General features: G+C 43.2%; 2 pseudogenes across 2 annotated transcripts in view; both read left to right on the top strand.

Annotated features, from left to right (window-relative positions):
• LOC103618002 overlaps positions 1-668 on the top strand; it is a 16,126-nt pseudogene extending 15,458 nt beyond the window's left edge. Inside the window, exon 30 of the transcript XR_001863109.1 lies at positions 604-668. The product of XR_001863109.1 is annotated as a myosin heavy chain, skeletal muscle, adult-like (transcript). The remainder of the gene's footprint in view (positions 1-603) is intronic.
• LOC103618004 overlaps positions 1-1,061 on the top strand; it is a 64,647-nt pseudogene extending 63,586 nt beyond the window's left edge. Inside the window, exon 36 of the transcript XR_001863110.1 lies at positions 855-1,061. The product of XR_001863110.1 is annotated as a myosin heavy chain, skeletal muscle, adult-like (transcript). The remainder of the gene's footprint in view (positions 1-854) is intronic.
• The last annotated feature ends 5,145 nt before the right edge of the window (positions 1,062-6,206 follow it).

The raw sequence follows: 6,206 nt of genomic DNA, 5'->3' as shown, positions 1-6,206 counted from the left end.
GAAGGAACTGACCTACCAGGTAAGGCAGGAGGTCTCCTGCTCTGACAGGGTTTGCTCACAGCAAGCCACATTTTGCACACACCATCGCCAAGGGCAATTGTTAATCCTGTGTGATGTAGCACCAAGAATTGACTCTCTTTCCTCTTTGCCAACCACTTTAGTCTGAGGAAGACAGGAAGAATGTCCTCAGGCTGCAGGATCTGGTGGACAAGCTGCAAATGAAAGTGAAATCCTACAAGAGACAAGCTGAGGAGGCTGTAAGTATTGCTTGGAGAATGGGCAAAGGCCACATTCCATTGGGGCAGGACACACATTGAATGAGGCTGAATACCAGGAGAGGGCATGAAAGAAACTCCCGAGACACAACAGCCTTGGCCACAGTGTTTTGGTATCGTGTCATGAGGCCTTGGTGAGCTCTGGGCACCCTTCAGTCAGGGACATTCATTAAGGGAAGTTCTGCAGCCTGTTTCACACAGGAGGCCAGAGTAAACAAAGGTGGGGCCACACCCACTGACTGGCAAGTTCCTGCATCTGTGCCAATAATCAGCAGCAGAAGGCTTCAGGGTCTTCCCAACCCTGTAACTCACACTGGCAATTGTGCAGGAAGTAGTGGGAGAATAAGTAAAGAAACGACAAATCCAAGGGGTGAAATTGCTCCTCATGTGTGACACAGTCCTGGTGAAGCTCATCCCAGTAGGGTCCTGAAAAGGGGAGGATGAGGAGCTCTGTGTGAGGCTGATGTGTGAGCAGTGGTAGAAAGGGGATGGAGATTTGCAGCCCCATAAGGCTGAGGTGCAGCAGGAGCAAAACCTCTGCCCTGAACTCCTCACCCCTGACTCCCTCTCCCCACACAGGAGGAGCTGTCCAATGTCAACCTGTCCAAGTTCCGCAAGATCCAGCACGAGCTGGAGGAAGCCGAGGAGCGGGCTGACATTGCAGAGTCACAGGTCAACAAGCTCCGAGTGAAGAGCCGGGAGTTTCATGGCAAGAAGATAGAAGAGGAAGAGTGAGGATGTCATTAGGCAGCAAAGTGACCTGAGGGCAGCACAAAATGTGACTCCTCTGTCACTCTCTTCCATATTTGATATTTGCAACCATCTCAATACATAGGGAATAAAGAGTAGATTCATTTGCATTCACATCATGAGCAGTAGTTTTCATTTTTTTGTTGTTGTTGGGTGAGGTCTTTATCACCATTAGTCTTTGGACACAGTTTTGCCTTATAAAACCTTTTTGTAGCTTTGTGATAATACAGCTTTTTGTCATCTAATTTCCAAATGATTAGCCTTCTATAACACTTTAGCCAGTGATCAAAGAAATCTTCTTACTCACCTATGTAATCCTGAAAGACACAGAGTAAAAGAGGAAAGTTATTAGAGCTGTTGCCTGTGTTGTTAAAGCTACTGATAAAGTAAGTCAGAGTGGTGTTCCACAGGAAGAACACGCTTTCAATGAAATTATGATATTTCAGGCTCTAAGGACAAGAATTGATATGTTAGCCATGTAGTAGACTTCCATGACACTCAGCAAACAGTGCCATGAAATAGTGCATCAAATTCAATACTGTTAAATCACGAAACTGTACAGATAGGGAAACAAAATGCAGTGTCATTTGTGAAGAAATGGACTCTGGGCTGACAATCACCCGTCAGGAGGGAGGTCTGCCATGTGTTCTGCATAACTGTGTGAAAATACCAGCTCATTTCTCAGCAGTGGTAGCAGAAGAGAAAATAAGAAGAAACAAGGTCAAGGAAGACCAATTACATGCAGGGACTTAGGAAGATAAGGTTTCTAAGATAACCTTGCATAGAAGGAAAAGGGCAAACTGCTCTTCTGTAAGAAGATGCACCATTTATTGGAAATGTACATAAAATGCCTTCCCCATCTCAGGAGCTAGCCATACAGGTTTGACCCCGGCAGGTGGACCTAAAATCTTGGGATGTATACGTGGAAGTATATGAAATGGTACAAACAAGGCAAGACCCATCAGAGAGATCAGCTTCAGGATGGAAGCCTAAGGCAATGTTGGGGAGTGGGCAGGAAGGTGAGCACCCACCAGCTTTGAGGAAGTCGAGACAAGGGGTAAGCACTGGCAGGGATTGTAAGGAAACTGCCTGTCTGCTCCCCCCCCGGGTGAAGAGACCCTGAACAGACCATGGGTGCAGTGAGGCCCACTGTCTACACTTACATGTGTCTCAGGCATTGGTGACACATGAAGAAAGCACAGATAGATGCCTCAAGGTCGGTGCTGGTGTAGGGCACAGAGATGTCAGTTGGGCTGTGTCTGTGCCTTTTGCCTCACCATTTAGGCTGTTGATGTCAGGGCAAGGCTCCATCAGCTTTATTCTCAGCTTCAGGCCCCATCAGGCTCCTGTCAGTCACAGGAAGGTCCCGAGGCAGCAGCTGACCAGACCCTCTGCTCCAGGCACCCAGTGCCAGGGGATGGCAGCCTGGAGCCATCGAGGGGACCCTGCTCTGGGCCCTGCAGACCAGCAGCAAGATATCGCTGAAACCTGGGTGCTTTAAACCTGCTGAAACTGCCTGGCACACATGTTAGGAGCAAATCACAGCAGAGGGGGAAAAATCCAGCACATGAAACCCAGTTTCATGTGCTCCCCACTGAAACACAACAAAGACAGGTGGGATGGGCCAAAGAACATCTGAAAATGTTTGGGTCATCAATGCTGGAAGAAAAGACCCTGAGGTGACAGAAGCAGCCACTGCTCAGTGTGCAGGGCCTCATCTGCTCTGGGCACCTCTCCAACCCTGTGACAGACAAGGGTCAGCTAAGGGAACCTGCCCCCAGACTCCTTTTTCTGTGTCATTTGCATCCTAACAGTAATGTCAAGCTAGCAACTGTAACTTCCCTTCAATACACCTCTCTGTCCTTCTCTGACTCTTTTTACCACCTGTTGTCCCTCTGCTTTCTGCACTTTACTCAAATACTTCTAAGCCTTTTTACTTCACTGAGCTGTTCTGTAACTGGAGTCACTCAGCTGCTTAGACATGTGAAGGAAATTACATTCTGCATGTCACCTAAGTGTTACCTACTATTTGCTGTGGAAATAGGAGACGTGTGCATTGCTCACCTTGCCTGCACCTTCAGTACCATCCTTTTTCAATCACAGGTTGCAGATTTACCCATCTTTCTACCCTCAGTTGTCTGTTTCAGCACCTCTCTAAGTTGCTTTAGACTATGTGTGAAAGCAGTCTATCGTACTGCTGGAAAGAGAAGACTTCATGTGTATGAAAGTTCATTTTCCACATTCTCTGTGTGGACACATGGAATGTTTGCTTCCCTTTTAATGCAGTAAGGCTAAATGATAAGCACACAAGACATTACAGATATTAGTTCTTGAAGGCAAGTGCAAGGTTAGGAAAGAGGATGGGCATCTCTGCTACTCTGCTTCCATGAACTGTAGCACAAGCTAATCTTCATCAATAATATTCTTGGGAGATTTACATTTAGTCCCAGTCATTGCCTTTTACATGAGCAGACAAATTATTGGTCCCAAGTGCCTTTCTTCCTAGAGAATGACTCAGCAAGTCCCATTAGTAGTGGTAATTACTGGATTATCTCAACAAATCATTTCAAAATTCCTTCTCTGCGCTCCCGAGTACACCAAGTCTTTATCAGGGACATTCAAACAGATTCTTAGAGGACAATTAAGGTAGGGCAGCATGTTAAGTTCTGTATTTAACAAGCAAGTTCTATGGAGGATATAGAAGGTACTCACTATAATTAATTTATTCTGAACCGGTATTTACCAAATCTAATAAAAAAGCGTGTCCTTACCACCTCCAGGTCCTGTTCACAGCAACATGTTAGTCAAAGTGTAGCAGTGAGAAGATTTGCTCTGAAGGATTAGTATTCTAACATTTCTGCTAATCATCTGCCAACATTCCTAGAAGATCTCCTTTTACCAAGGGAATAGCAGAATGAGGCTATGTTCCCTGCATCATATCATACATACACTGAAGGTTTCCAGGCCATATTAATCTTTCCAAGCATGCTGTCCCAATTCTGATAGCAGAGCTAATGGCATTATTTGCAAGTTGCAGATTACACAAAGATGATAATTTTTTTGTGTGTTTCTTGTTGTTTTGGGGTTTTTTTAATGTCATTTGTCAATAAACCTAAACACTACATAGAAAAGTATTTTGTTCTACCCGGAGTGGTAAATGAATCTGGTTTTTGTATGGGATGTTGATTGGGCAGAGCCACCTTGTGCAGTTTCTGCAGTTTGCTCAAAACCTTAGTATCCCACTTTTCTAAGATACCATAATTAATGGGGAAGCATGAAATAGGTAGATGTGATCTCGAGTTCCAGCATTCTTTACAGAGCTCCTCTCAAAATCATCTCAACTTACATGTCTGTTTGTTGTTTCCCATTAGAATACCCTTAACTTCTGATCAATTCATCTGTCGGGAAACAACTGTGTTCCCATTCTTTGCAAAACATTGTTTCTCTTCCTATGTAATTCTTCCTCAAATTACTAATTTATGGTGATTTCTCCTGAACTGTCAGTACATGGATCTAGCCATGTCGATAGCCTGTACTATCTCCTTACTGTCTACTCTGTCTACCCCTCCCACAACTAGGTGTTAACATGTCCATAAAAGCTGAGTGACCTAACTCTGCAGATTTTCAATATCATAGGCAATGTTACTGTCTATTTCAACCTCTCCATTCATGTCTCAAACCTTCAAATATTCTGTTGAAATTACTGCATGAACATCTTTGTAATATTTATGTATTTTTATCATATAACACTTCTTTGAAACTTCCAGGTTTTGGGCACATGATGTACTACCAGACCATCAGTGAATTTTAAGTCATTAAATAACATTTGAACACATGTAATGACTTCACCCACGTGAGACTTAAGACTGTCTTCCCATAAACTCCCAGTGAGATTTGTGGATGTCTCTGACCTTACATCTTTTGATCATGTGGCTAATCTGAAACTTTCTGTAGCAGAGACGCACTGGTGATTGAACAAAGGGATCAACCTCATACCCACTGTCTGTCTTCTGAGCTACAGGGCAGCTTGTTGGATTGACTGTTGGGGAAGAATAATATATTTCCCCTTCAGTAACTGCCTACTCTCTTCCTCCAAAAGGACTGCTCTGACTTCAGTACTGCTAGAGCCATAGTTGAAGGGATTTAAAACTTTTCTTTATTGTAGTGCCTATTACACAAGGTTTCTGAGAGTATATCTGGCTTTCAGATCTGCCCTTCTCTCTATGCAAAGACTTGGGCTCCTGAACCCTTTACTGACAAAGCATCCTGACATTTAGTTGGCTTCCATGTGGAATCTTGGTCATTCTGCAGGAGGATAGAATGGATGTTTTAGGAATATCTCTTTACAAGTAGACTAACTACTTTATATGACAATCGAAGGCATAGATTTATGGTCCTTGAGCTTGCTTCAAAAATTAGTGTAGAGCTATTCTTCCTGTCCTTTGAAAAAATCAAGGGGAGTAATGGCCTGCAATTCTTCCTTCAAAGATTCAGATCTCCTGTGATGATCTTTAAGTGGTTTCCCCATGTCTTCAGTTACTTCTGATTCCATATGTAATGACTTGACTGGTACTTTTCTGGCTTTATCTTGTTTATTTCAACTATAGATTTTGCTATTCTGGATTTATTCCAAAAATTTTGTTTGCTGTGTGAGCTGAGCTGAAGGCTTTCAGCTACATGGACTGGCAGTGATTGGTTTATATGACCTGAACTAGAACTACTTACCAGTTGACAGAATCACAAAATCAGGCAATTTAGCTAACTTATTTCAAAAAGATGGAATATATATGAACATTTCAAATCTTTCCATGAGCCCTGCCATGTTAACATTCATCAGTGTCAGTATTGACTCTTCCAGAATTTTTCCATCACAAGGCTTTTTTTCTCTATGTACTACAGCTGAAAATTTGCTGAGCACCCTCAGGGTTCAGGTCTCCTTCACAGTATCTTGCTACATTTCATCTTATCAGGAAAGTGACCCAGTTCTGCTGACTGCAAACCCAGGTCTGCTGACCATATTCTCTTGTCTGTTGCTCTTCTGATCCACAAATCCTGAAAATGGAATAATTTTCTACATGAAGTGGGCTATATCCCAATGATTAGAGCATTGTCATAGTATGTTATTTTATGGTGACTGACTAATGAGCACCCACAGTTCACTGTTCAGATAGTTCACTGTTT

This window comes from Corvus brachyrhynchos, unplaced genomic scaffold (genome assembly GCF_000691975.1).
Source record: "Corvus brachyrhynchos isolate BGI_N302 unplaced genomic scaffold, ASM69197v1 scaffold236, whole genome shotgun sequence".
Classification (NCBI taxonomy): Eukaryota; Metazoa; Chordata; class Aves; order Passeriformes; family Corvidae; genus Corvus; species Corvus brachyrhynchos.
The sequence above is the reverse complement of the archived record's forward strand: the minus strand, read 5'-3'. Positions and strand labels throughout refer to the sequence as shown.